General features: G+C 45.3%; 64 non-coding genes across 64 annotated transcripts; all 64 read right to left on the bottom strand.

The window, feature by feature from the left end:
- Nucleotides 1-202: 202 nt before the first annotated feature.
- trnat-cgu (transfer RNA threonine (anticodon CGU)) lies at nt 203-277 on the bottom strand. The gene has a single exon. It is a non-coding gene; the product is annotated as a tRNA-Thr (tRNA).
- A 368-nt stretch (nt 278-645) lies between these two features.
- On the bottom strand, nt 646-718 carry trnat-ugu (transfer RNA threonine (anticodon UGU)). The gene has a single exon. It is a non-coding gene; the product is annotated as a tRNA-Thr (tRNA).
- Nucleotides 719-938: 220 nt separating this feature from the next.
- trnaa-cgc (transfer RNA alanine (anticodon CGC)) lies at nt 939-1,011 on the bottom strand. Its single transcript has one exon. It is a non-coding gene; the product is annotated as a tRNA-Ala (tRNA).
- A 320-nt stretch (nt 1,012-1,331) lies between these two features.
- trnat-ugu (transfer RNA threonine (anticodon UGU)) lies at nt 1,332-1,404 on the bottom strand. Its single transcript has one exon. It is a non-coding gene; the product is annotated as a tRNA-Thr (tRNA).
- A 211-nt stretch (nt 1,405-1,615) lies between these two features.
- trnat-cgu (transfer RNA threonine (anticodon CGU)) lies at nt 1,616-1,690 on the bottom strand. The gene has a single exon. It is a non-coding gene; the product is annotated as a tRNA-Thr (tRNA).
- A 368-nt stretch (nt 1,691-2,058) lies between these two features.
- On the bottom strand, nt 2,059-2,131 carry trnat-ugu (transfer RNA threonine (anticodon UGU)). Its single transcript has one exon. It is a non-coding gene; the product is annotated as a tRNA-Thr (tRNA).
- A 220-nt stretch (nt 2,132-2,351) lies between these two features.
- On the bottom strand, nt 2,352-2,424 carry trnaa-cgc (transfer RNA alanine (anticodon CGC)). Its single transcript has one exon. It is a non-coding gene; the product is annotated as a tRNA-Ala (tRNA).
- A 320-nt stretch (nt 2,425-2,744) lies between these two features.
- Nucleotides 2,745-2,817, bottom strand: trnat-ugu (transfer RNA threonine (anticodon UGU)). Its single transcript has one exon. It is a non-coding gene; the product is annotated as a tRNA-Thr (tRNA).
- Nucleotides 2,818-3,028: 211 nt separating this feature from the next.
- trnat-cgu (transfer RNA threonine (anticodon CGU)) lies at nt 3,029-3,103 on the bottom strand. The gene has a single exon. It is a non-coding gene; the product is annotated as a tRNA-Thr (tRNA).
- Nucleotides 3,104-3,471: 368 nt separating this feature from the next.
- Nucleotides 3,472-3,544, bottom strand: trnat-ugu (transfer RNA threonine (anticodon UGU)). Its single transcript has one exon. It is a non-coding gene; the product is annotated as a tRNA-Thr (tRNA).
- A 220-nt stretch (nt 3,545-3,764) lies between these two features.
- trnat-cgu (transfer RNA threonine (anticodon CGU)) lies at nt 3,765-3,837 on the bottom strand. Its single transcript has one exon. It is a non-coding gene; the product is annotated as a tRNA-Thr (tRNA).
- Nucleotides 3,838-4,156: 319 nt separating this feature from the next.
- trnat-ugu (transfer RNA threonine (anticodon UGU)) lies at nt 4,157-4,229 on the bottom strand. Its single transcript has one exon. It is a non-coding gene; the product is annotated as a tRNA-Thr (tRNA).
- A 211-nt stretch (nt 4,230-4,440) lies between these two features.
- On the bottom strand, nt 4,441-4,515 carry trnat-cgu (transfer RNA threonine (anticodon CGU)). Its single transcript has one exon. It is a non-coding gene; the product is annotated as a tRNA-Thr (tRNA).
- Nucleotides 4,516-4,883: 368 nt separating this feature from the next.
- Nucleotides 4,884-4,956, bottom strand: trnat-ugu (transfer RNA threonine (anticodon UGU)). The gene has a single exon. It is a non-coding gene; the product is annotated as a tRNA-Thr (tRNA).
- Nucleotides 4,957-5,176: 220 nt separating this feature from the next.
- trnat-cgu (transfer RNA threonine (anticodon CGU)) lies at nt 5,177-5,249 on the bottom strand. The gene has a single exon. It is a non-coding gene; the product is annotated as a tRNA-Thr (tRNA).
- Nucleotides 5,250-5,617: 368 nt separating this feature from the next.
- Nucleotides 5,618-5,690, bottom strand: trnat-ugu (transfer RNA threonine (anticodon UGU)). Its single transcript has one exon. It is a non-coding gene; the product is annotated as a tRNA-Thr (tRNA).
- A 614-nt stretch (nt 5,691-6,304) lies between these two features.
- Nucleotides 6,305-6,377, bottom strand: trnat-ugu (transfer RNA threonine (anticodon UGU)). Its single transcript has one exon. It is a non-coding gene; the product is annotated as a tRNA-Thr (tRNA).
- A 211-nt stretch (nt 6,378-6,588) lies between these two features.
- Nucleotides 6,589-6,663, bottom strand: trnat-cgu (transfer RNA threonine (anticodon CGU)). The gene has a single exon. It is a non-coding gene; the product is annotated as a tRNA-Thr (tRNA).
- Nucleotides 6,664-7,031: 368 nt separating this feature from the next.
- Nucleotides 7,032-7,104, bottom strand: trnat-ugu (transfer RNA threonine (anticodon UGU)). The gene has a single exon. It is a non-coding gene; the product is annotated as a tRNA-Thr (tRNA).
- A 220-nt stretch (nt 7,105-7,324) lies between these two features.
- On the bottom strand, nt 7,325-7,397 carry trnat-cgu (transfer RNA threonine (anticodon CGU)). The gene has a single exon. It is a non-coding gene; the product is annotated as a tRNA-Thr (tRNA).
- Nucleotides 7,398-7,717: 320 nt separating this feature from the next.
- Nucleotides 7,718-7,790, bottom strand: trnat-ugu (transfer RNA threonine (anticodon UGU)). Its single transcript has one exon. It is a non-coding gene; the product is annotated as a tRNA-Thr (tRNA).
- Nucleotides 7,791-8,009: 219 nt separating this feature from the next.
- trnat-cgu (transfer RNA threonine (anticodon CGU)) lies at nt 8,010-8,084 on the bottom strand. Its single transcript has one exon. It is a non-coding gene; the product is annotated as a tRNA-Thr (tRNA).
- Nucleotides 8,085-8,452: 368 nt separating this feature from the next.
- trnat-ugu (transfer RNA threonine (anticodon UGU)) lies at nt 8,453-8,525 on the bottom strand. The gene has a single exon. It is a non-coding gene; the product is annotated as a tRNA-Thr (tRNA).
- Nucleotides 8,526-8,745: 220 nt separating this feature from the next.
- On the bottom strand, nt 8,746-8,818 carry trnaa-cgc (transfer RNA alanine (anticodon CGC)). The gene has a single exon. It is a non-coding gene; the product is annotated as a tRNA-Ala (tRNA).
- Nucleotides 8,819-9,138: 320 nt separating this feature from the next.
- trnat-ugu (transfer RNA threonine (anticodon UGU)) lies at nt 9,139-9,211 on the bottom strand. The gene has a single exon. It is a non-coding gene; the product is annotated as a tRNA-Thr (tRNA).
- A 211-nt stretch (nt 9,212-9,422) lies between these two features.
- trnat-cgu (transfer RNA threonine (anticodon CGU)) lies at nt 9,423-9,497 on the bottom strand. The gene has a single exon. It is a non-coding gene; the product is annotated as a tRNA-Thr (tRNA).
- A 368-nt stretch (nt 9,498-9,865) lies between these two features.
- trnat-ugu (transfer RNA threonine (anticodon UGU)) lies at nt 9,866-9,938 on the bottom strand. The gene has a single exon. It is a non-coding gene; the product is annotated as a tRNA-Thr (tRNA).
- A 220-nt stretch (nt 9,939-10,158) lies between these two features.
- trnat-cgu (transfer RNA threonine (anticodon CGU)) lies at nt 10,159-10,231 on the bottom strand. Its single transcript has one exon. It is a non-coding gene; the product is annotated as a tRNA-Thr (tRNA).
- A 320-nt stretch (nt 10,232-10,551) lies between these two features.
- trnat-ugu (transfer RNA threonine (anticodon UGU)) lies at nt 10,552-10,624 on the bottom strand. Its single transcript has one exon. It is a non-coding gene; the product is annotated as a tRNA-Thr (tRNA).
- A 211-nt stretch (nt 10,625-10,835) lies between these two features.
- Nucleotides 10,836-10,910, bottom strand: trnat-cgu (transfer RNA threonine (anticodon CGU)). The gene has a single exon. It is a non-coding gene; the product is annotated as a tRNA-Thr (tRNA).
- A 368-nt stretch (nt 10,911-11,278) lies between these two features.
- Nucleotides 11,279-11,351, bottom strand: trnat-ugu (transfer RNA threonine (anticodon UGU)). The gene has a single exon. It is a non-coding gene; the product is annotated as a tRNA-Thr (tRNA).
- Nucleotides 11,352-11,571: 220 nt separating this feature from the next.
- On the bottom strand, nt 11,572-11,644 carry trnaa-cgc (transfer RNA alanine (anticodon CGC)). The gene has a single exon. It is a non-coding gene; the product is annotated as a tRNA-Ala (tRNA).
- Nucleotides 11,645-11,964: 320 nt separating this feature from the next.
- On the bottom strand, nt 11,965-12,037 carry trnat-ugu (transfer RNA threonine (anticodon UGU)). The gene has a single exon. It is a non-coding gene; the product is annotated as a tRNA-Thr (tRNA).
- Nucleotides 12,038-12,248: 211 nt separating this feature from the next.
- Nucleotides 12,249-12,323, bottom strand: trnat-cgu (transfer RNA threonine (anticodon CGU)). Its single transcript has one exon. It is a non-coding gene; the product is annotated as a tRNA-Thr (tRNA).
- A 368-nt stretch (nt 12,324-12,691) lies between these two features.
- On the bottom strand, nt 12,692-12,764 carry trnat-ugu (transfer RNA threonine (anticodon UGU)). The gene has a single exon. It is a non-coding gene; the product is annotated as a tRNA-Thr (tRNA).
- A 220-nt stretch (nt 12,765-12,984) lies between these two features.
- On the bottom strand, nt 12,985-13,057 carry trnat-cgu (transfer RNA threonine (anticodon CGU)). The gene has a single exon. It is a non-coding gene; the product is annotated as a tRNA-Thr (tRNA).
- Nucleotides 13,058-13,377: 320 nt separating this feature from the next.
- trnat-ugu (transfer RNA threonine (anticodon UGU)) lies at nt 13,378-13,450 on the bottom strand. The gene has a single exon. It is a non-coding gene; the product is annotated as a tRNA-Thr (tRNA).
- Nucleotides 13,451-13,661: 211 nt separating this feature from the next.
- Nucleotides 13,662-13,736, bottom strand: trnat-cgu (transfer RNA threonine (anticodon CGU)). The gene has a single exon. It is a non-coding gene; the product is annotated as a tRNA-Thr (tRNA).
- Nucleotides 13,737-14,104: 368 nt separating this feature from the next.
- On the bottom strand, nt 14,105-14,177 carry trnat-ugu (transfer RNA threonine (anticodon UGU)). The gene has a single exon. It is a non-coding gene; the product is annotated as a tRNA-Thr (tRNA).
- Nucleotides 14,178-14,397: 220 nt separating this feature from the next.
- trnat-cgu (transfer RNA threonine (anticodon CGU)) lies at nt 14,398-14,470 on the bottom strand. Its single transcript has one exon. It is a non-coding gene; the product is annotated as a tRNA-Thr (tRNA).
- A 320-nt stretch (nt 14,471-14,790) lies between these two features.
- Nucleotides 14,791-14,863, bottom strand: trnat-ugu (transfer RNA threonine (anticodon UGU)). The gene has a single exon. It is a non-coding gene; the product is annotated as a tRNA-Thr (tRNA).
- Nucleotides 14,864-15,074: 211 nt separating this feature from the next.
- trnat-cgu (transfer RNA threonine (anticodon CGU)) lies at nt 15,075-15,149 on the bottom strand. Its single transcript has one exon. It is a non-coding gene; the product is annotated as a tRNA-Thr (tRNA).
- A 368-nt stretch (nt 15,150-15,517) lies between these two features.
- trnat-ugu (transfer RNA threonine (anticodon UGU)) lies at nt 15,518-15,590 on the bottom strand. The gene has a single exon. It is a non-coding gene; the product is annotated as a tRNA-Thr (tRNA).
- Nucleotides 15,591-15,810: 220 nt separating this feature from the next.
- On the bottom strand, nt 15,811-15,883 carry trnat-cgu (transfer RNA threonine (anticodon CGU)). Its single transcript has one exon. It is a non-coding gene; the product is annotated as a tRNA-Thr (tRNA).
- Nucleotides 15,884-16,203: 320 nt separating this feature from the next.
- trnat-ugu (transfer RNA threonine (anticodon UGU)) lies at nt 16,204-16,276 on the bottom strand. The gene has a single exon. It is a non-coding gene; the product is annotated as a tRNA-Thr (tRNA).
- Nucleotides 16,277-16,487: 211 nt separating this feature from the next.
- trnat-cgu (transfer RNA threonine (anticodon CGU)) lies at nt 16,488-16,562 on the bottom strand. Its single transcript has one exon. It is a non-coding gene; the product is annotated as a tRNA-Thr (tRNA).
- Nucleotides 16,563-16,930: 368 nt separating this feature from the next.
- On the bottom strand, nt 16,931-17,003 carry trnat-ugu (transfer RNA threonine (anticodon UGU)). The gene has a single exon. It is a non-coding gene; the product is annotated as a tRNA-Thr (tRNA).
- Nucleotides 17,004-17,223: 220 nt separating this feature from the next.
- Nucleotides 17,224-17,296, bottom strand: trnat-cgu (transfer RNA threonine (anticodon CGU)). The gene has a single exon. It is a non-coding gene; the product is annotated as a tRNA-Thr (tRNA).
- A 320-nt stretch (nt 17,297-17,616) lies between these two features.
- trnat-ugu (transfer RNA threonine (anticodon UGU)) lies at nt 17,617-17,689 on the bottom strand. The gene has a single exon. It is a non-coding gene; the product is annotated as a tRNA-Thr (tRNA).
- Nucleotides 17,690-17,900: 211 nt separating this feature from the next.
- trnat-cgu (transfer RNA threonine (anticodon CGU)) lies at nt 17,901-17,975 on the bottom strand. Its single transcript has one exon. It is a non-coding gene; the product is annotated as a tRNA-Thr (tRNA).
- Nucleotides 17,976-18,343: 368 nt separating this feature from the next.
- Nucleotides 18,344-18,416, bottom strand: trnat-ugu (transfer RNA threonine (anticodon UGU)). The gene has a single exon. It is a non-coding gene; the product is annotated as a tRNA-Thr (tRNA).
- A 220-nt stretch (nt 18,417-18,636) lies between these two features.
- On the bottom strand, nt 18,637-18,709 carry trnat-cgu (transfer RNA threonine (anticodon CGU)). Its single transcript has one exon. It is a non-coding gene; the product is annotated as a tRNA-Thr (tRNA).
- A 320-nt stretch (nt 18,710-19,029) lies between these two features.
- On the bottom strand, nt 19,030-19,102 carry trnat-ugu (transfer RNA threonine (anticodon UGU)). Its single transcript has one exon. It is a non-coding gene; the product is annotated as a tRNA-Thr (tRNA).
- Nucleotides 19,103-19,313: 211 nt separating this feature from the next.
- On the bottom strand, nt 19,314-19,388 carry trnat-cgu (transfer RNA threonine (anticodon CGU)). Its single transcript has one exon. It is a non-coding gene; the product is annotated as a tRNA-Thr (tRNA).
- Nucleotides 19,389-19,756: 368 nt separating this feature from the next.
- Nucleotides 19,757-19,829, bottom strand: trnat-ugu (transfer RNA threonine (anticodon UGU)). Its single transcript has one exon. It is a non-coding gene; the product is annotated as a tRNA-Thr (tRNA).
- A 220-nt stretch (nt 19,830-20,049) lies between these two features.
- trnat-cgu (transfer RNA threonine (anticodon CGU)) lies at nt 20,050-20,122 on the bottom strand. Its single transcript has one exon. It is a non-coding gene; the product is annotated as a tRNA-Thr (tRNA).
- A 320-nt stretch (nt 20,123-20,442) lies between these two features.
- On the bottom strand, nt 20,443-20,515 carry trnat-ugu (transfer RNA threonine (anticodon UGU)). Its single transcript has one exon. It is a non-coding gene; the product is annotated as a tRNA-Thr (tRNA).
- Nucleotides 20,516-20,726: 211 nt separating this feature from the next.
- trnat-cgu (transfer RNA threonine (anticodon CGU)) lies at nt 20,727-20,801 on the bottom strand. Its single transcript has one exon. It is a non-coding gene; the product is annotated as a tRNA-Thr (tRNA).
- A 368-nt stretch (nt 20,802-21,169) lies between these two features.
- Nucleotides 21,170-21,242, bottom strand: trnat-ugu (transfer RNA threonine (anticodon UGU)). The gene has a single exon. It is a non-coding gene; the product is annotated as a tRNA-Thr (tRNA).
- Nucleotides 21,243-21,462: 220 nt separating this feature from the next.
- On the bottom strand, nt 21,463-21,535 carry trnat-cgu (transfer RNA threonine (anticodon CGU)). Its single transcript has one exon. It is a non-coding gene; the product is annotated as a tRNA-Thr (tRNA).
- Nucleotides 21,536-21,855: 320 nt separating this feature from the next.
- trnat-ugu (transfer RNA threonine (anticodon UGU)) lies at nt 21,856-21,928 on the bottom strand. Its single transcript has one exon. It is a non-coding gene; the product is annotated as a tRNA-Thr (tRNA).
- A 211-nt stretch (nt 21,929-22,139) lies between these two features.
- Nucleotides 22,140-22,214, bottom strand: trnat-cgu (transfer RNA threonine (anticodon CGU)). Its single transcript has one exon. It is a non-coding gene; the product is annotated as a tRNA-Thr (tRNA).
- A 368-nt stretch (nt 22,215-22,582) lies between these two features.
- On the bottom strand, nt 22,583-22,655 carry trnat-ugu (transfer RNA threonine (anticodon UGU)). Its single transcript has one exon. It is a non-coding gene; the product is annotated as a tRNA-Thr (tRNA).
- Nucleotides 22,656-22,875: 220 nt separating this feature from the next.
- On the bottom strand, nt 22,876-22,948 carry trnaa-cgc (transfer RNA alanine (anticodon CGC)). Its single transcript has one exon. It is a non-coding gene; the product is annotated as a tRNA-Ala (tRNA).
- Between the last annotated feature and the right edge of the window lie 53 nt (nt 22,949-23,001).

Raw genomic sequence — 23,001 nt, 5'->3', positions numbered from 1 at the left:
GGTCAAGAAATCTGGTGTACTACGTTTCATGTGGCTACTCGATATGGCGGCTGCATCGAAAAGCAGGACAGATCGATTAGAGCAGTAAACGGAAGAAGATTTTCAGATGCGTGTTTTGCCGACCTTTACACAGAAGTTTTACGTCACAGCCAAAGGAGAACAAATAATGCTATGGCAGTGACTGTGCCACGGACCTGCAGAAAGGCTCCTGCGCGAGGCTTGAACTCGCGACCCCTGGTTTACGAGACCAGTGCTCTTGCCACTGAGCTATGGAGCCCTCGTGCACGCAAAAGTATTCAGCGTTTGCTCCTCAAATGTTTCCTGTACGATAATCCTGTCCCTATTTCATGATACAAAGACAAACTGATGGGGAAAATAAATTCCTAGGAGCTGTCCACACGCACCAAAGCGCCATCAACAATCCATGTATTTTTCTTCCTAAATTTGCTTTGACTTTCTAGCTAAGGTGCAATTCACTTGAACAAAAGCAGTGATTTCACATTTGCTGAAGGCTGGTTGACTCAAGACACACCACTGGTACACTTGAAGTAACCAGTATTTTTGTCTATAGAAGGTGGTTAACGGTCGACTATCCAGGCAAAGTTGCTCATTTCACCTTTGCTGTAAAACTGTTACGTCAGGTCTAGGCTCCAGTGAGGATTGAACTCACGACCCCTGGTTTACAAGACCAGTGCTCTGACCACTGAGCTATGAAGCCACACTGTTGCAGATTTTGGGTCAGAAAATCTGGTGTGCCACATTTCATGTCGCTCCATGGTATGGCCGCTGTGTACAAAAGCAGGTCTGATCGGTGAGCCCAGTGAACGCGGGTACATTTTGAGATGTGTGTTTTGTCGACCTTTACCACAGAACCTTTACGTCACAGACAAAGAAGAAAAAATAAAGGTAAGTCATTCTCTGTGCCAGGGTCCTGAAACAGGCTCCAGCGAGGATTGAACTCGCGACCCCTGGTTTGCGAGACCAGTGCTCTTACCACTGAGCTATAGAGCACTGGTGCATGAAAGAGTAGTCAGCGTTTGCTCCTCAAATGTTGCCTGTATGATAATTCTGTCCCTATTTCATGATACAAAGAGAAACTGACGGGAAAAATAAAATCCTAGCAGCTGTCCACGCACCAATGCTCCATCAACAAACCATGTATTTTTTGTGCTGAATTTGCTGTGACTTTCTCGCTAATGTGCAGGTCACTTTAACGAACGCACACTTTATGGCAACCCTTGAAGTAACCACTCTTGTCAAAAGAAGGCTGTCAACAGCAGACGACCCAGGAAAAGTGGTTACCTTAGCTGTAAAAATGTTCCGCAGAAATCAGAGTCCAGTGAGGATTGAACTCACTATCCCTGGTTTACAAGACCAGTGCTCTATCCACTGAGCTATGAAGCCACAAAACTAAAGAATTAGGGTCAAGAAATCTGGTGTACCACGTTTCATGTGGCTACTGGATATGGCGGCTGCATCGAAAAGCAGGACAGATCGATTAGAGCAGTAAACGGAAGAAGATTTTCAGATGCGTGTTTTGCCGACCTTTACACAGAAGTTTTACGTCACAGCCAAAGGAGAACAAATAATGCTATGGCACCACGGACCTGCAGAAAGGCTCCTGTGCGAGGCTTGAACTCGCGACCCCTGGTTTACGAGACCAGTGCTCTTGCCACTGAGATATGGAGCCCTCGTGCACGCAAAAGTATTCAGCGTTTGCTCCTCAAATGTTTCCTGTACGATAATCCTGTCCCTATTTCATGATACAAAGACAAACTGATGGGGAAAATAAATTCCTAGGAGCTGTCCACACGCACCAAAGCGCCATCAACAATCCATGTATTTTTCTTCCTAAATTTGCTTTGACTTTCTAGCTAAGGTGCAATTCACTTGAACAAAAGCAGTGATTTCACATTTGCTGAAGGCTGGTTGACTCAAGACACACCACTGGTACACTTGAAGTAACCAGTATTTTTGTCTATAGAAGGTGGTTAACGGTCGACTATCCAGGCAAAGTTGCTCATTTCACCTTTGCTGTAAAACTGTTACGTCAGGTCTAGGCTCCAGTGAGGATTGAACTCACGACCCCTGGTTTACAAGACCAGTGCTCTGACCACTGAGCTATGAAGCCACACTGTTGCAGATTTTGGGTCAGAAAATCTGGTGTGCCACATTTCATGTCGCTCCATGGTATGGCCGCTGTGTACAAAAGCAGGTCTGATCGGTGAGCCCAGTGAACGCGGGTACATTTTGAGATGTGTGTTTTGTCGACCTTTACCACAGAACCTTTACGTCACAGACAAAGAAGAAAAAATAAAGGTAAGTCATTCTCTGTGCCAGGGTCCTGAAACAGGCTCCAGCGAGGATTGAACTCGCGACCCCTGGTTTGCGAGACCAGTGCTCTTACCACTGAGCTATAGAGCACTGGTGCATGAAAGAGTAGTCAGCGTTTGCTCCTCAAATGTTGCCTGTATGATAATTCTGTCCCTATTTCATGATACAAAGAGAAACTGACGGGAAAAATAAAATCCTAGCAGCTGTCCACGCACCAATGCTCCATCAACAAACCATGTATTTTTTGTGCTGAATTTGCTGTGACTTTCTCGCTAATGTGCAGGTCACTTTAACGAACGCACACTTTATGGCAACCCTTGAAGTAACCACTCTTGTCAAAAGAAGGCTGTCAACAGCAGACGACCCAGGAAAAGTGGTAACCTTAGCTGTAAAAATGTTCCGCAGAAATCAGACTCCAGTGAGGATTGAACTCACTATCCCTGGTTTACAAGACCAGTGCTCTATCCACTGAGCTATGAAGCCACAAAACTAAAGAATTAGGGTCAAGAAATCTGGTGTACCACGTTTCATGTGGCTACTGGATATGGCGGCTGCATCGAAAAGCAGGACAGATCGATTAGAGCAGTAAACGGAAGAAGATTTTCAGATGCGTGTTTTGCCGACCTTTACACAGAAGTTTTACGTCACAGCCAAAGGAGAACAAATAATGCTATGGCACCACGGACCTGCAGAAAGGCTCCTGCGCGAGGCTTGAACTCGCGACCCCTGGTTTACGAGACCAGTGCTCTTGCCACTGAGCTATGGAGCCCTCGTGCACGCAAAAGTATTCAGCGTCTGCTCCTCAAATGTTTCCTGTACGATAATCCTGTCCCTATTTCATGATACAAAGACAAACTGATGGGGAAAATAAATTCCTAGGAGCTGTCCACACGCACCAAAGCGCCATCAACAATCCATGTATTTTTCTTCCTAAATTTGCTTTGACTTTCTAGCTAAGGTGCAATTCACTTGAACAAAAGCAGAGATTTCACATTTGCTGAAGGCTGGTTGACTCAAGACACACCACTGGTACACTTGAAGTAACCAGTATTTTTGTCTATAGAAGGTGGTTAACGGTAGACTATCCAGGCAAAGTTGCTCATTTCACCTTTGCTGTAAAACTGTTACGTCAGGTCTAGGCTCCAGTGAGGATTGAACTCACGACCCCTGGTTTACAAGACCAGTGCTCTGACCACTGAGCTGTGAAGCCACACTGTTGCAGATTTTGGGTCAGGAAATCTGGTGTGCCACATTTCATGTCGCTCCATGGTATGGCCGCTGTGTACAAAAGCAGGTCTGATCGGTGAGCCCAGTGAACGCGGGTACATTTTGAGATGTGTGTTTTGTCGACCTTTACCACAGAACCTTTACGTCACAGACAAAGAAGAAAAAATAAAGGTAAGTCAATCTCTGTGCCACGGTCCTGAAACAGGCTCCAGCGAGGATTGAACTCGCGACCCCTGGTTTACGAGACCAGTGCTCTTACCACTGAGCTATAGAGCCCTGGTGCATGAAAGAGTAGTCAGCGTTTGCTCCTCAAATGTTGCCTGTATGATAATTCTGTCCCTATTTCATGATACAAAGAGAAACTGACGGGAAAAATAAAATCCTAGCAGCTGTCCACGCACCAATGCTCCATCAACAAACCATGTATTTTTGTGCTGAATTTGCTGTGACTTTCTCGCTAATGTGCAGGTCACTTTAACGAACGCACACTTTATGGCAACCCTTGAAGTAACCACTCTTGTCAAAAGAAGGCTGTCAACAGCAGACGACCCAGGAAAAGTGGTTACCTTAGCTGTAAAAATGTTCCGCAGAAATCAGACTCCAGTGAGGATTGAACTCACTATCCCTGGTTTACAAGACCAGTGCTCTATCCACTGAGCTATGAAGCCACAAAACTAAAGAATTAGGGTCAAGAAATCTGGTGTACCACGTTTCATGTGGCTACTCGATATGGCGGCTGCATCGAAAAGCAGGACAGATCGATTAGAGCAGTAAACGGAAGAAGATTTTCACATGCGTGTTTTGCCGACCTTTACACAGAAGTTTTACGTCACAGCCAAAGGAGAACAAATAATGCTATGGCACCACGGACCTGCAGAAAGGCTCCTGCGCGAGGCTTGAACTCGCGACCCCTGGTTTACGAGACCAGTGCTCTTGCCACTGAGCTATGGAGCCCTCGTGCACGCAAAAGTATTCAGCGTTTGCTCCTCAAATGTTTCCTGTACGATAATCCTGTCCCTATTTCATGATACAAAGACAAACTGATGGGGAAAATAAATTCCTAGGAGCTGTCCACACGCACCAAAGCGCCATCAACAATCCATGTATTTTTCTTCCTAAATTTGCTTTGACTTTCTAGCTAAGGTGCAATTCACTTGAACAAAAGCAGAGATTTCACATTTGCTGAAGGCTGGTTGACTCAAGACACACCACTGGTACACTTGAAGTAACCAGTATTTTTGTCTATAGAAGGTGGTTAACGGTAGACTATCCAGGCAAAGTTGCTCATTTCACCTTTGCTGTAAAACTGTTACGTCAGGTCTAGGCTCCAGTGAGGATTGAACTCACGACCCCTGGTTTACAAGACCAGTGCTCTGACCACTGAGCTGTGAAGCCACACTGTTGCAGATTTTGGGTCAGGAAATCTGGTGTGCCACATTTCATGTCGCTCCATGGTATGGCCGCTGTGTACAAAAGCAGGTCTGATCGGTGAGCCCAGTGAACGCGGGTACATTTTGAGATGTGTGTTTTGTCGACCTTTACCACAGAACCTTTACGTCACAGACAAAGAAGAAAAAATAAAGGTAAGTCAATCTCTGTGCCACGGTCCTGAAACAGGCTCCAGCGAGGATTGAACTCGCGACCCCTGGTTTACGAGACCAGTGCTCTTACCACTGAGCTATAGAGCCCTGGTGCATGAAAGAATAGTCAGCGTTTGCTCCTCAAATGTTGCCTGTATGATAATCCTGTCCCTATTTCATGATACAAAGACAAACTGATGGGGAAAATAAATTCCTAGGAGCTGTCCACACGCACCAAAGCGCCATCAACAATCCATGTTTTTTTCTTCCTAAATTTGCTTTGACTTTCTAGCTAAGGTGCAATTCACTTGAACAAAAGCAGAGATTTCACATTTGCTGAAGGCTGGTTGACTCAAGACACACCACTGGTACACTTGAAGTAACCAGTATTTTTGTCTATAGAAGGTGGTTAACGGTAGACTATCCAGGCAAAGTTGCTCATTTCACCTTTGCTGTAAAACTGTTACGTCAGGTCTAGGCTCCAGTGAGGATTGAACTCACGACCCCTGGTTTACAAAACCAGTGCTCTGACCACTGAGCTATGAAGCCACACTGTTGCAGATTTTGGGTCAGAAAATCTGGTGTGCCACATTTCATGTCGCTCCATGGTATGGCCGCTGTGTACAAAAGCAGGTCTGATCGGTGAGCCCAGTGAAAGCGGGTACATTTTGAGATGTGTGTTTTGTCGACCTTTACCACAGAACCTTTACGTCACAGACAAAGAAGAAAAAATAAAGGTAAGTCATTCTCTGTGCCACGGTCCTGAAACAGGCTCGAGCGAGGATTGAACTCGCGACCCCTGTTTTTACGAGACCGGTGCTCTTACCACTGAGCTATAGAGCACTGCTGCATGAAAGAGTAGTCAGCGTCTGCTCCTCAAATGTTGCCTGTATGATAATTCTGTCCCTATTTCATGATACAAATAGAAACTGACGGGAAAAATAAAATCCTAGCAGCTGTCCACGCACCAATGCTCCATCAACAAACCATGTATTTTTTGTGCTGAATTTGCTGTGACTTTCTCGCTAATGTGCAGGTCACTTTAACGAACGCACACTTTATGGCAACCCTTGAAGTAACCACTCTTGTCAAAAGAAGGCTGTCAACAGCAGACGACCCAGGAAAAGTGGTTACCTTAGCTGTAAAAATGTTCCGCAGAAATCAGACTCCAGTGAGGATTGAACTCACTATCCCTGGTTTACAAGACCAGTGCTCTATCCACTGAGCTATGAAGCCACAAAACTAAAGAATTAGGGTCAAGAAATCTGGTGTACCACGTTTCATGTGGCTACTCGATATGGCGGCTGCATCGAAAAGCAGGACAGATCGATTAGAGCAGTAAACGGAAGAAGATTTTCACATGCGTGTTTTGCCGACCTTTACACAGAAGTTTTACGTCACAGCCAAAGGAGAACAAATAATGCTATGGCACCACGGACCTGCAGAAAGGCTCCTGCGCGAGGCTTGAACTCGCGACCCCTGGTTTACGAGACCAGTGCTCTTGCCACTGAGATATGGAGCCCTCGTGCACGCAAAAGTATTCAGCGTTTGCTCCTCAAATGTTTCCTGTACGATAATCCTGTCCCTATTTCATGATACAAAGACAAACTGATGGGGAAAATAAATTCCTAGGAGCTGTCCACACGCACCAAAGCGCCATCAACAATCCATGTATTTTTCTTCCTAAATTTGCTTTGACTTTCTAGCTAAGGTGCAATTCACTTGAACAAAAGCAGAGATTTCACATTTGCTGAAGGCTGGTTGACTCAAGACACACCACTGGTACACTTGAAGTAACCAGTATTTTTGTCTATAGAAGGTGGTTAACGGTAGACTATCCAGGCAAAGTTGCTCATTTCACCTTTGCTGTAAAACTGTTACGTCAGGTCTAGGCTCCAGTGAGGATTGAACTCACGACCCCTGGTTTACAAGACCAGTGCTCTGACCACTGAGCTATGAAGCCACACTGTTGCAGATTTTGGGTCAGAAAATCTGGTGTGCCACATTTCATGTCGCTCCATGGTATGGCCGCTGTGTACAAAAGCAGGTCTGATCGGTGAGCCCAGTGAACGCGGGTACATTTTGAGATGTGTGTTTTGTCGACCTTTACCACAGAACCTTTACGTCACAGACAAAGAAGAAAAAAAAAAGGTAAGTCAATCTCTGTGCCACGGTCCTGAAACAGGCTCCAGCGAGGATTGAACTCGCGACCCCTGGTTTACGAGACCAGTGCTCTTACCACTGAGCTATAGAGCCCTGGTGCATGAAAGAGTAGTCAGCGTTTGCTCCTCAAATGTTGCCTGTATGATAATTCTGTCCCTATTTCATGATACAAAGAGAAACTGACGGGAAAAATAAAATCCTAGCAGCTGTCCACGCACCAATGCTCCATCAACAAACCATGTATTTTTTGTGCTGAATTTGCTGTGACTTTCTCGCTAATGTGCAGGTCACTTTAACGAACGCACACTTTATGGCAACCCTTGAAGTAACCACTCTTGTCAAAAGAAGGCTGTCAACAGCAGACGACCCAGGAAAAGTGGTTACCTTAGCTGTAAAAATGTTCCGCAGAAATCAGACTCCAGTGAGGATTGAACTCACTATCCCTGGTTTACAAGACCAGTGCTCTATCCACTGAGCTATGAAGCCACAAAACTAAAGAATGAGGGTCAAGAAATCTGGTGTACCACGTTTCATGTGGCTACTGGATATGGCGGCTGCATCGAAAAGCAGGACAGATCGATTAAGGCAGTAAACGGAAGAAGATTTTCAGATGCGTATTTGCCGAGCTTTACACAGAAGTTTTACGTCACAGCCAAAGGAGAACAAATAATGCTATGGCAGTGACTGTGCCACGGACCTGCAGAAAGGCTCCTGCGCGAGGCTTGAACTCGCGACCCCTGGTTTACGAGACCAGTGCTCTTGCCACTGAGCTATGGAGCCCTCGTGCACGCAAAAGTATTCAGCGTTTGCTCCTCAAATGTTTCCTGTACGATAATCCTGTCCCTATTTCATGATACAAAGACAAACTGATGGGGAAAATAAATTCCTAGGAGCTGTCCACACGCACCAAAGCGCCATCAACAATCCATGTATTTTTCTTCCTAAATTTGCTTTGACTTTCTAGCTAAGGTGCAATTCACTTGAACAAAAGCAGAGATTTCACATTTGCTGAAGGCTGGTTGACTCAAGACACACCACTGGTACACTTGAAGTAACCAGTATTTTTGTCTATAGAAGGTGGTTAACGGTAGACTATCCAGGCAAAGTTGCTCATTTCACCTTTGCTGTAAAACTGTTACGTCAGGTCTAGGCTCCAGTGAGGATTGAACTCACGACCCCTGGTTTACAAGACCAGTGCTCTGACCACTGAGCTATGAAGCCACACTGTTGCAGATTTTGGGTCAGGAAATCTGGTGTGCCACATTTCATGTCGCTCCATGGTATGGCCGCTGTGTACAAAAGCAGGTCTGATCGGTGAGCCCAGTGAACGCGGGTACATTTTGAGATGTGTGTTTTGTCGACCTTTACCACAGAACCTTTACGTCACAGACAAAGAAGAAAAAATAAAGGTAAGTCATTCTCTGTGCCAGGGTCCTGAAACAGGCTCCAGCGAGGATTGAACTCGCGACCCCTGGTTTGCGAGACCAGTGCTCTTACCACTGAGCTATAGAGCACTGGTGCATGAAAGAGTAGTCAGCGTTTGCTCCTCAAATGTTGCCTGTATGATAATTCTGTCCCTATTTCATGATACAAAGAGAAACTGACGGGAAAAATAAAATCCTAGCAGCTGTCCACGCACCAATGCTCCATCAACAAACCATGTATTTTTTGTGCTGAATTTGCTGTGACTTTCTCGCTAATGTGCAGGTCACTTTAACGAACGCACACTTTATGGCAACCCTTGAAGTAACCACTCTTGTCAAAAGAAGGCTGTCAACAGCAGACGACCCAGGAAAAGTGGTTACCTTAGCTGTAAAAATGTTCCGCAGAAATCAGAGTCCAGTGAGGATTGAACTCACTATCCCTGGTTTACAAGACCAGTGCTCTATCCACTGAGCTATGAAGCCACAAAACTAAAGAATTAGGGTCAAGAAATCTGGTGTACCACGTTTCATGTGGCTACTGGATATGGCGGCTGCATCGAAAAGCAGGACAGATCGATTAGAGCAGTAAACGGAAGAAGATTTTCAGATGCGTGTTTTGCCGACCTTTACACAGAAGTTTTACGTCACAGCCAAAGGAGAACAAATAATGCTATGGCACCACGGACCTGCAGAAAGGCTCCTGCGCGAGGCTTGAACTCGCGACCCCTGGTTTACGAGACCAGTGCTCTTGCCACTGAGATATGGAGCCCTCGTGCACGCAAAAGTATTCAGCGTTTGCTCCTCAAATGTTTCCTGTACGATAATCCTGTCCCTATTTCATGATACAAAGACAAACTGATGGGGAAAATAAATTCCTAGGAGCTGTCCACACGCACCAAAGCGCCATCAACAATCCATGTATTTTTCTTCCTAAATTTGCTTTGACTTTCTAGCTAAGGTGCAATTCACTTGAACAAAAGCAGAGATTTCACATTTGCTGAAGGCTGGTTGACTCAAGACACACCACTGGTACACTTGAAGTAACCAGTATTTTTGTCTATAGAAGGTGGTTAACGGTAGACTATCCAGGCAAAGTTGCTCATTTCACCTTTGCTGTAAAACTGTTACGTCAGGTCTAGGCTCCAGTGAGGATTGAACTCACGACCCCTGGTTTACAAGACCAGTGCTCTGACCACTGAGCTATGAAGCCACACTGTTGCAGATTTTGGGTCAGAAAATCTGGTGTGCCACATTTCATGTCGCTCCATGGTATGGCCGCTGTGTACAAAAGCAGGTCTGATCGGTGAGCCCAGTGAAAGCGGGTACATTTTGAGATGTGTGTTTTGTCGACCTTTACCACAGAACCTTTACGTCACAGACAAAGAAGAAAAAATAAAGGTAAGTCATTCTCTGTGCCAGGGTCCTGAAACAGGCTCGAGCGAGGATTGAACTCGCGACCCCTGGTTTACGAGACCAGTGCTCTTACCACTGAGCTATAGAGCACTGGTGCATGAAAGAGTAGTCAGCGTTTGCTCCTCAAATGTTGCCTGTATGATAATTCTGTCCCTATTTCATGATACAAAGAGAAACTGACGGGAAAAATAAAATCCTAGCAGCTGTCCACGCACCAATGCTCCATCAACAAACCATGTATTTTTTGTGCTGAATTTGCTGTGACTTTCTCGCTAATGTGCAGGTCACTTTAACGAACGCACACTTTATGGCAACCCTTGAAGTAACCACTCTTGTCAAAAGAAGGCTGTCAACAGCAGACGACCCAGGAAAAGTGGTTATCTTAGCTGTAAAAATGTTCCGCAGAAATCAGACTCCAGTGAGGATTGAACTCACTATCCCTGGTTTACAAGACCAGTGCTCTATCCACTGAGCTATGAAGCCACAAAACTAAAGAATTAGGGTCAAGAAATCTGGTGTACCACGTTTCATGTGGCTACTCGATATGGCGGCTGCATCGAAAAGCAGGACAGATCGATTAGAGCAGTAAACGGAAGAAGATTTTCACATGCGTGTTTTGCCGACCTTTACACAGAAGTTTTACGTCACAGCCAAAGGAGAACAAATAATGCTATGGCACCACGGACCTGCAGAAAGGCTCCTGCGCGAGGCTTGAACTCGCGACCCCTGGTTTACGAGACCAGTGCTCTTGCCACTGAGCTATGGAGCCCTCGTGCACGCAAAAGTATTCAGCGTTTGCTCCTCAAATGTTTCCTGTACGATAATCCTGTCCCTATTTCATGATACAAAGACAAACTGATGGGGAAAATAAATTCCTAGGAGCTGTCCACACGCACCAAAGCGCCATCAACAATCCATGTATTTTTCTTCCTAAATTTGCTTTGACTTTCTAGCTAAGGTGCAATTCACTTGAACAAAAGCAGAGATTTCACATTTGCTGAAGGCTGGTTGACTCAAGACACACCACTGGTACACTTGAAGTAACCAGTATTTTTGTCTATAGAAGGTGGTTAACGGTAGACTATCCAGGCAAAGTTGCTCATTTCACCTTTGCTGTAAAACTGTTACGTCAGGTCTAGGCTCCAGTGAGGATTGAACTCACGACCCCTGGTTTACAAGACCAGTGCTCTGACCACTGAGCTATGAAGCCACACTGTTGCAGATTTTGGGTCAGAAAATCTGGTGTGCCACATTTCATGTCGCTCCATGGTATGGCCGCTGTGTACAAAAGCAGGTCTGATCGGTGAGCCCAGTGAACGCGGGTACATTTTGAGATGTGTGTTTTGTCGACCTTTACCACAGAACCTTTACGTCACAGACAAAGAAGAAAAAATAAAGGTAAGTCATTCTCTGTGCCAGGGTCCTGAAACAGGCTCCAGCGAGGATTGAACTCGCGACCCCTGGTTTGCGAGACCAGTGCTCTTACCACTGAGCTATAGAGCACTGGTGCATGAAAGAGTAGTCAGCGTTTGCTCCTCAAATGTTGCCTGTATGATAATTCTGTCCCTATTTCATGATACAAAGAGAAACTGACGGGAAAAATAAAATCCTAGCAGCTGTCCACGCACCAATGCTCCATCAACAAACCATGTATTTTTTGTGCTGAATTTGCTGTGACTTTCTCGCTAATGTGCAGGTCACTTTAATGAACGCACACTTTATGGCAACCCTTGAAGTAACCACTCTTGTCAAAAGAAGGCTGTCAACAGCAGACGACCCAGGAAAAGTGGTTACCTTAGCTGTAAAAATGTTCCGCAGAAATCAGACTCCAGTGAGGATTGAACTCACTATCCCTGGTTTACAAGACCAGTGCTCTATCCACTGAGCTATGAAGCCACAAAACTAAAGAATTAGGGTCAAGAAATCTGGTGTACTACGTTTCATGTGGCTAATCGATATGGCGGCTGCATCGAAAAGCAGGACAGATCGATTAGAGCAGTAAACGGAAGAAGATTTTCAGATGCGTGTTTTGCCGACCTTTACACAGAAGTTTTACGTCACAGCCAAAGGAGAACAAATAATGCTATGGCACCACGGACCTGCAGAAAGGCTCCTGCGCGAGGCTTGAACTCGCGACCCCTGGTTTACGAGACCAGTGCTCTTGCCACTGAGCTATGAAGCCCTCGTGCACGCAAAAGTATTCATCGTTTGCTCCTCAAATGTTTCCTGTACGATAATCCTGTCCCTATTTCATGATACAAAGACAAACTGATGGGGAAAATAAATTCCTAGGAGCTGTCCACACGCACCAAAGCGCCATCAACAATCCATGTATTTTTCTTCCTAAATTTGCTTTGACTTTCTAGCTAAGGTGCAATTCACTTGAACAAAAGCAGAGATTTCACATTTGCTGAAGGCTGGTTGACTCAAGACACACCACTGGTACACTTGAAGTAACCAGTATTTTTGTCTATAGAAGGTGGTTAACGGTAGACTATCCAGGCAAAGTTGCTCATTTCACCTTTGCTGTAAAACTGTTACGTCAGGTCTAGGCTCCAGTGAGGATTGAACTCACGACCCCTGGTTTACAAGACCAGTGCTCTGACCACTGAGCTATGAAGCCACACTGTTGCAGATTTTGGGTCAGAAAATCTGGTGTGCCACATTTCATGTCGCTCCATGGTATGGCCGCTGTGTACAAAAGCAGGTCTGATCGGTGAGCCCAGTGAACGCGGGTACATTTTGAGATGTGTGTTTTGTCGACCTTTACCACAGAACCTTTACGTCACAGACAAAGAAGAAAAAATAAAGGTAAGTCATTCTCTGTGCCACGGTCCTGAAACAGGCTCCAGCGAGGATTGAACTCGCGACCCCTGGTTTACGAGACCAGTGCTCTTACCACTGAGCTATAGAGCCCTGGTGCATGAAAGAGTAGTCAGCGTTTGCTCCTCAAATGTTGCCTGTATGATAATTCTGTCCCTATTTCATGATACAAAGAGAAACTGACGGGAAAAATAAAATCCTAGCAGCTGTCCACGCACCAATGCTCCATCAACAAACCATGTATTTTTTGTGCTGAATTTGCTGTGACTTTCTCGCTAATGTGCAGGTCACTTTAACGAACGCACACTTTATGGCAACCCTTGAAGTAACCACTCTTGTCAAAAGAAGGCTGTCAACAGCAGACGACCCAGGAAAAGTGGTTACCTTAGCTGTAAAAATGTTCCGCAGAAATCAGACTCCAGTGAGGATTGAACTCACTATCCCTGGTTTACAAGACCAGTGCTCTATCCACTGAGCTATGAAGCCACAAAACTAAAGAATTAGGGTCAAGAAATCTGGTGTACTACGTTTCATGTGGCTAATCGATATGGCGGCTGCATCGAAAAGCAGGACAGATCGATTAGAGCAGTAAACGGAAGAAGATTTTCACATGCGTGTTTTGCCGACCTTTACACAGAAGTTTTACGTCACAGCCAAAGGAGAACAAATAATGCTATGGCACCACGGACCTGCAGAAAGGCTCCTGCGCGAGGCTTGAACTCGCGACCCCTGGTTTACGAGACCAGTGCTCTTGCCACTGAGCTATGGAGCCCTCGTGCACGCAAAAGTATTCAGCGTTTGCTCCTCAAATGTTTCCTGTACGATAATCCTGTCCCTATTTCATGATACAAAGACAAACTGATGGGGAAAATAAATTCCTAGGAGCTGTCCACACGCACCAAAGCGCCATCAACAATCCATGTATTTTTCTTCCTAAATTTGCTTTGACTTTCTAGCTAAGGTGCAATTCACTTGAACAAAAGCAGAGATTTCACATTTGCTGAAGGCTGGTTGACTCAAGACACACCACTGGTACACTTGAAGTAACCAGTATTTTTGTCTATAGAAGGTGGTTAACGGTAGACTATCCAGGCAAAGTTGCTCATTTCACCTTTGCTGTAAAACTGTTACGTCAGGTCTAGGCTCCAGTGAGGATTGAACTCACGACCCCTGGTTTACAAGACCAGTGCTCTGACCACTGAGCTATGAAGCCACACTGTTGCAGATTTTGGGTCAGAAAATCTGGTGTGCCACATTTCATGTCGCTCCATGGTATGGCCGCTGTGTACAAAAGCAGGTCTGATCGGTGAGCCCAGTGAAAGCGGGTACATTTTGAGATGTGTGTTTTGTCGACCTTTACCACAGAACCTTTACGTCACAGACAAAGAAGAAAAAATAAAGGTAAGTCATTCTCTGTGCCAGGGTCCTGAAACAGGCTCGAGCGAGGATTGAACTCGCGACCCCTGGTTTACGAGACCAGTGCTCTTACCACTGAGCTATAGAGCACTGGTGCATGAAAGAGTAGTCAGCGTTTGCTCCTCAAATGTTGCCTGTATGATAATTCTGTCCCTATTTCATGATACAAAGAGAAACTGACGGGAAAAATAAAATCCTAGCAGCTGTCCACGCACCAATGCTCCATCAACAAACCATGTATTTTTTGTGCTGAATTTGCTGTGACTTTCTCGCTAATGTGCAGGTCACTTTAACGAACGCACACTTTATGGCAACCCTTGAAGTAACCACTCTTGTCAAAAGAAGGCTGTCAACAGCAGACGACCCAGGAAAAGTGGTTATCTTAGCTGTAAAAATGTTCCGCAGAAATCAGACTCCAGTGAGGATTGAACTCACTATCCCTGGTTTACAAGACCAGTGCTCTATCCACTGAGCTATGAAGCCACAAAACTAAAGAATTAGGGTCAAGAAATCTGGTGTACCACGTTTCATGTGGCTACTCGATATGGCGGCTGCATCGAAAAGCAGGACAGATCGATTAGAGCAGTAAACGGAAGAAGATTTTCACATGCGTGTTTTGCCGACCTTTACACAGAAGTTTTACGTCACAGCCAAAGGAGAACAAATAATGCTATGGCACCACGGACCTGCAGAAAGGCTCCTGCGCGAGGCTTGAACTCGCGACCCCTGGTTTACGAGACCAGTGCTCTTGCCACTGAGCTATGGAGCCCTCGTGCACGCAAAAGTATTCAGCGTTTGCTCCTCAAATGTTTCCTGTACGATAATCCTGTCCCTATTTCATGATACAAAGACAAACTGATGGGGAAAATAAATTCCTAGGAGCTGTCCACAAGCACCAAAGCGCCATCAACAATCCATGTATTTTTCTTCCTAAATTTGCTTTGACTTTCTAGCTAAGGTGCAATTCACTTGAACAAAAGCAGAGATTTCACATTTGCTGAAGGCTGGTTGACTCAAGACACACCACTGGTACACTTGAAGTAACCAGTATTTTTGTCTATAGAAGGTGGTTAACGGTAGACTATCCAGGCAAAGTTGCTCATTTCACCTTTGCTGTAAAACTGTTACGTCAGGTCTAGGCTCCAGTGAGGATTGAACTCACGACCCCTGGTTTACAAGACCAGTGCTCTGACCACTGAGCTATGAAACCACACTGTTGCAGATTTTGGGTCAGAAAATCTGGTGTGCCACATTTCATGTCGCTCCATGGTATGGCCGCTGTGTACAAAAGCAGGTCTGATCGGTGAGCCCAGTGAACGCGGGTACATTTTGAGATGTGTGTTTTGTCGACCTTTACCACAGAACCTTTACGTCACAGACAAAGAAGAAAAAATAAAGGTAAGTCATTCTCTGTGCCACGGTCCTGAAACAGGCTCCAGCGAGGATTGAACTCGCGACCCCTGGTTTACGAGACCAGTGCTCTTACCACTGAGCTATAGAGCCCTGGTGCATGAAAGAGTAGTCAGCGTTTGCTCCTCAAATGTTGCCTGTATGATAATTCTGTCCCTATTTCATGATACAAAGAGAAACTGACGGGAAAAATAAAATCCTAGCAGCTGTCCACGCACCAATGCTCCATCAACAAACCATGTATTTTTTGTGCTGAATTTGCTGTGACTTTCTCGCTAATGTGCAGGTCACTTTAACGAACGCACACTTTATGGCAACCCTTGAAGTAACCACTCTTGTCAAAAGAAGGCTGTCAACAGCAGACGACCCAGGAAAAGTGGTTACCTTAGCTGTAAAAATGTTCCGCAGAAATCAGACTCCAGTGAGGATTGAACTCACTATCCCTGGTTTACAAGACCAGTGCTCTATCCACTGAGCTATGAAGCCACAAAACTAAAGAATTAGGGTCAAGAAATCTGGTGTACTACGTTTCATGTGGCTAATCGATATGGCGGCTGCATCGAAAAGCAGGACAGATCGATTAGAGCAGTAAACGGAAGAAGATTTTCAGATGCGTGTTTTGCCGACCTTTACACAGAAGTTTTACGTCACAGCCAAAGGAGAACAAATAATGCTATGGCACCACGGACCTGCAGAAAGGCTCCTGCGCGAGGCTTGAACTCGCGACCCCTGGTTTACGAGACCAGTGCTCTTGCCACTGAGCTATGAAGCCCTCGTGCACGCAAAAGTATTCATCGTTTGCTCCTCAAATGTTTCCTGTACGATAATCCTGTCCCTATTTCATGATACAAAGACAAACTGATGGGGAAAATAAATTCCTAGGAGCTGTCCACACGCACCAAAGCGCCATCAACAATCCATGTATTTTTCTTCCTAAATTTGCTTTGACTTTCTAGCTAAGGTGCAATTCACTTGAACAAAAGCAGAGATTTCACATTTGCTGAAGGCTGGTTGACTCAAGACACACCACTGGTACACTTGAAGTAACCAGTATTTTTGTCTATAGAAGGTGGTTAACGGTAGACTATCCAGGCAAAGTTGCTCATTTCACCTTTGCTGTAAAACTGTTACGTCAGGTCTAGGCTCCAGTGAGGATTGAACTCACGACCCCTGGTTTACAAGACCAGTGCTCTGACCACTGAGCTATGAAACCACACTGTTGCAGATTTTGGGTCAGAAAATCTGGTGTGCCACATTTCATGTCGCTCCATGGTATGGCCGCTGTGTACAAAAGCAGGTCTGATCGGTGAGCCCAGTGAACGCGGGTACATTTTGAGATGTGTGTTTTGTCGACCTTTACCACAGAACCTTTACGTCACAGACAAAGAAGAAAAAATAAAGGTAAGTCATTCTCTGTGCCACGGTCCTGAAACAGGCTCCAGCGAGGATTGAACTCGCGACCCCTGGTTTACGAGACCAGTGCTCTTACCACTGAGCTATAGAGCCCTGGTGCATGAAAGAGTAGTCAGCGTTTGCTCCTCAAATGTTGCCTGTATGATAATTCTGTCCCTATTTCATGATACAAAGAGAAACTGACGGGAAAAATAAAATCCTAGCAGCTGTCCACGCACCAATGCTCCATCAACAAACCATGTATTTTTTGTGCTGAATTTGCTGTGACTTTCTCGCTAATGTGCAGGTCACTTTAACGAACGCACACTTTATGGCAACCCTTGAAGTAACCACTCTTGTCAAAAGAAGGCTGTCAACAGCAGACGACCCAGGAAAAGTGGTTACCTTAGCTGTAAAAATGTTCCGCAGAAATCAGACTCCAGTGAGGATTAAACTCACTATCCCTGGTTTACAAGACCAGTGCTCTATCCACTGAGCTATGAAGCCACAAAACTAAAGAATTAGGGTCAAGAAATCTGGTGTACTACGTTTCATGTGGCTAATCGATATGGCGGCTGCATCGAAAAGCAGGACAGATCGATTAGAGCAGTAAACGGAAGAAGATTTTCAGATGCGTGTTTTGCCGACCTTTACACAGAAGTTTTACGTCACAGCCAAAGGAGAACAAATAATGCTATGGCACCACGGACCTGCAGAAAGGCTCCTGCGCGAGGCTTGAACTCGCGACCCCTGGTTTACGAGACCAGTGCTCTTGCCACTGAGCTATGGAGCCCTCGTGCACGCAAAAGTATTCATCGTTTGCTCCTCAAATGTTTCCTGTACGATAATCCTGTCCCTATTTCATGATACAAAGACAAACTGATGGGGAAAATAAATTCCTAGGAGCTGTCCACACGCACCAAAGCGCCATCAACAATCCATGTATTTTTCTTCCTAAATTTGCTTTGACTTTCTAGCTAAGGTGCAATTCACTTGAACAAAAGCAGAGATTTCACATTTGCTGAAGGCTGGTTGACTCAAGACACACCACTGGTACACTTGAAGTAACCAGTATTTTTGTCTATAGAAGGTGGTTAACGGTAGACTATCCAGGCAAAGTTGCTCATTTCACCTTTGCTGTAAAACTGTTACGTCAGGTCTAGGCTCCAGTGAGGATTGAACTCACGACCCCTGGTTTACAAGACCAGTGCTCTGACCACTGAGCTATGAAGCCACACTGTTGCAGATTTTGGGTCAGAAAATCTGGTGTGCCACATTTCATGTCGCTCCATGGTATGGCCGCTGTGTACAAAAGCAGGTCTGATCGGTGAGCCCAGTGAAAGCGGGTACATTTTGAGATGTGTGTTTTGTCGACCTTTACCACAGAACCTTTACGTCACAGACAAAGAAGAAAAAATAAAGGTAAGTCATTCTCTGTGCCAGGGTCCTGAAACAGGCTCGAGCGAGGATTGAACTCGCGACCCCTGGTTTACGAGACCAGTGCTCTTACCACTGAGCTATAGAGCACTGGTGCATGAAAGAGTAGTCAGCGTTTGCTCCTCAAATGTTGCCTGTATGATAATTCTGTCCCTATTTCATGATACAAAGAGAAACTGACGGGAAAAATAAAATCCTAGCAGCTGTCCACGCACCAATGCTCCATCAACAAACCATGTATTTTTTGTGCTGAATTTGCTGTGACTTTCTCGCTAATGTGCAGGTCACTTTAACGAACGCACACTTTATGGCAACCCTTGAAGTAACCACTCTTGTCAAAAGAAGGCTGTCAACAGCAGACGACCCAGGAAAAGTGGTTATCTTAGCTGTAAAAATGTTCCGCAGAAATCAGACTCCAGTGAGGATTGAACTCACTATCCCTGGTTTACAAGACCAGTGCTCTATCCACTGAGCTATGAAGCCACAAAACTAAAGAATTAGGGTCAAGAAATCTGGTGTACCACGTTTCATGTGGCTACTCGATATGGCGGCTGCATCGAAAAGCAGGACAGATCGATTAGAGCAGTAAACGGAAGAAGATTTTCACATGCGTGTTTTGCCGACCTTTACACAGAAGTTTTACGTCACAGCCAAAGGAGAACAAATAATGCTATGGCACCACGGACCTGCAGAAAGGCTCCTGCGCGAGGCTTGAACTCGCGACCCCTGGTTTACGAGACCAGTGCTCTTGCCACTGAGCTATGGAGCCCTCGTGCACGCAAAAGTATTCAGCGTTTGCTCCTCAAATGTTTCCTGTACGATAATCCTGTCCCTATTTCATGATACAAAGACAAACTGATGGGGAAAATAAATTCCTAGGAGCTGTCCACAAGCACCAAAGCGCCATCAACAATCCATGTATTTTTCTTCCTAAATTTGCTTTGACTTTCTAGCTAAGGTGCAATTCACTTGAACAAAAGCAGAGATTTCACATTTGCTGAAGGCTGGTTGACTCAAGACACACCACTGGTACACTTGAAGTAACCAGTATTTTTGTCTATAGAAGGTGGTTAACGGTAGACTATCCAGGCAAAGTTGCTCATTTCACCTTTGCTGTAAAACTGTTACGTCAGGTCTAGGCTCCAGTGAGGATTGAACTCACGACCCCTGGTTTACAAGACCAGTGCTCTGACCACTGAGCTATGAAACCACACTGTTGCAGATTTTGGGTCAGAAAATCTGGTGTGCCACATTTCATGTCGCTCCATGGTATGGCCGCTGTGTACAAAAGCAGGTCTGATCGGTGAGCCCAGTGAACGCGGGTACATTTTGAGATGTGTGTTTTGTCGACCTTTACCACAGAACCTTTACGTCACAGACAAAGAAGAAAAAATAAAGGTAAGTCATTCTCTGTGCCACGGTCCTGAAACAGGCTCCAGCGAGGATTGAACTCGCGACCCCTGGTTTACGAGACCAGTGCTCTTACCACTGAGCTATAGAGCCCTGGTGCATGAAAGAGTAGTCAGCGTTTGCTCCTCAAATGTTGCCTGTATGATAATTCTGTCCCTATTTCATGATACAAAGAGAAACTGACGGGAAAAATAAAATCCTAGCAGCTGTCCACGCACCAATGCTCCATCAACAAACCATGTATTTTTTGTGCTGAATTTGCTGTGACTTTCTCGCTAATGTGCAGGTCACTTTAACGAACGCACACTTTATGGCAACCCTTGAAGTAACCACTCTTGTCAAAAGAAGGCTGTCAACAGCAGACGACCCAGGAAAAGTGGTTACCTTAGCTGTAAAAATGTTCCGCAGAAATCAGACTCCAGTGAGGATTGAACTCACTATCCCTGGTTTACAAGACCAGTGCTCTATCCACTGAGCTATGAAGCCACAAAACTAAAGAATTAGGGTCAAGAAATCTGGTGTACCACGTTTCATGTGGCTACTGGATATGGCGGCTGCATCGAAAAGCAGGACAGATCGATTAGAGCAGTAAACGGAAGAAGATTTTCAGATGCGTGTTTTGCCGACCTTTACACAGAAGTTTTACGTCACAGCCAAAGGAGAACAAATAATGCTATGGCACCACGGACCTGCAGAAAGGCTCCTGCGCGAGGCTTGAACTCGCGACCCCTGGTTTACGAGACCAGTGCTCTTGCCACTGAGATATGGAGCCCTCGTGCACGCAAAAGTATTCAGCGTTTGCTCCTCAAATGTTTCCTGTACGATAATCCTGTCCCTATTTCATGATACAAAGACAAACTGATGGGGAAAATAAATTCCTAGGAGCTGTCCACACGCACCAAAGCGCCATCAACAATCCATGTATTTTTCTTCCTAAATTTGCTTTGACTTTCTAGCTAAGGTGCAATTCACTTGAACAAAAGCAGAGATTTCACATTTGCTGAAGGCTGGTTGACTCAAGACACACCACTGGTACACTTGAAGTAACCAGTATTTTTGTCTATAGAAGGTGGTTAACGGTAGACTATCCAGGCAAAGTTGCTCATTTCACCTTTGCTGTAAAACTGTTACGTCAGGTCTAGGCTCCAGTGAGGATTGAACTCACGACCCCTGGTTTACAAGACCAGTGCTCTGACCACTGAGCTATGAAGCCACACTGTTGCAGATTTTGGGTCAGAAAATCTGGTGTGCCACATTTCATGTCGCTCCATGGTATGGCCGCTGTGTACAAAAGCAGGTCTGATCGGTGAGCCCAGTGAAAGCGGGTACATTTTGAGATGTGTGTTTTGTCGACCTTTACCACAGAACCTTTACGTCACAGACAAAGAAGAAAAAATAAAGGTAAGTCATTCTCTGTGCCAGGGTCCTGAAACAGGCTCGAGCGAGGATTGAACTCGCGACCCCTGGTTTACGAGACCAGTGCTCTTACCACTGAGCTATAGAGCACTGGTGCATGAAAGAGTAGTCAGCGTTTGCTCCTCAAATGTTGCCTGTATGATAATTCTGTCCCTATTTCATGATACAAAGAGAAACTGACGGGAAAAATAAAATCCTAGCAGCTGTCCACGCACCAATGCTCCATCAACAAACCATGTATTTTTTGTGCTGAATTTGCTGTGACTTTCTCGCTAATGTGCAGGTCACTTTAACGAACGCACACTTTATGGCAACCCTTGAAGTAACCACTCTTGTCAAAAGAAGGCTGTCAACAGCAGACGACCCAGGAAAAGTGGTTATCTTAGCTGTAAAAATGTTCCGCAGAAATCAGACTCCAGTGAGGATTGAACTCACTATCCCTGGTTTACAAGACCAGTGCTCTATCCACTGAGCTATGAAGCCACAAAACTAAAGAATTAGGGTCAAGAAATCTGGTGTACCACATTTCATGTGGCTACTCGATATGGCGGCTGCATCGAAAAGCAGGACAGATCGATTAGAGCAGTAAACGGAAGAAGATTTTCACATGCGTGTTTTGCCGACCTTTACACAGAAGTTTTACGTCACAGCCAAAGGAGAACAAATAATGCTATGGCACCACGGACCTGCAGAAAGGCTCCTGCGCGAGGCTTGAACTCGCGACCCCTGGTTTACGAGACCAGTGCTCTTGCCACTGAGCTATGGAGCCCTCGTGCACGCAAAAGTATTCAGCGTTTGCTCCTCAAATGTTTCCTGTACGATAATCCTGTCCCTATTTCATGATACAAAGACAAACTGATGGGGAAAATAAATTCCTAGGAGCTGTCCACACGCACCAAAGCGCCATCAACAATCCATGTATTTTTCTTCCTAAATTTGCTTTGACTTTCTAGCTAAGGTGCAATTCACTTGAACAAAAGCAGAGATTTCACATTTGCTGAAGGCTGGTTGACTCAAGACACACCACTGGTACACTTGAAGTAACCAGTATTTTTGTCTATAGAAGGTGGTTAACGGTAGACTATCCAGGCAAAGTTGCTCATTTCACCTTTGCTGTAAAACTGTTACGTCAGGTCTAGGCTCCAGTGAGGATTGAACTCACGACCCCTGGTTTACAAGACCAGTGCTCTGACCACTGAGCTATGAAGCCACACTGTTGCAGATTTTGGGTCAGAAAATCTGGTGTGCCACATTTCATGTCGCTCCATGGTATGGCCGCTGTGTACAAAAGCAGGTCTGATCGGTGAGCCCAGTGAACGCGGGTACATTTTGAGATGTGTGTTTTGTCGACCTTTACCACAGAACCTTTACGTCACAGACAAAGAAGAAAAAATAAAGGTAAGTCATTCTCTGTGCCAGGGTCCTGAAACAGGCTCCAGCGAGGATTGAACTCGCGACCCCTGGTTTGCGAGACCAGTGCTCTTACCACTGAGCTATAGAGCACTGGTGCATGAAAGAGTAGTCAGCGTTTGCTCCTCAAATGTTGCCTGTATGAT

The sequence above is a fragment of the Alosa pseudoharengus genome, unplaced genomic scaffold, assembly GCF_046254945.1.
Source record: "Alosa pseudoharengus isolate Yale_2024_CS ecotype anadromous, Long Island Sound unplaced genomic scaffold, YU_APseudo_1.1 YU_APseudo_1.1_scf_6, whole genome shotgun sequence".
NCBI lineage: Eukaryota > Metazoa > Chordata > Actinopteri > Clupeiformes > Clupeidae > Alosa > Alosa pseudoharengus.
Note: the sequence above shows the minus strand (reverse complement) of the source record. Positions and strands in the feature narration are given on the sequence as shown.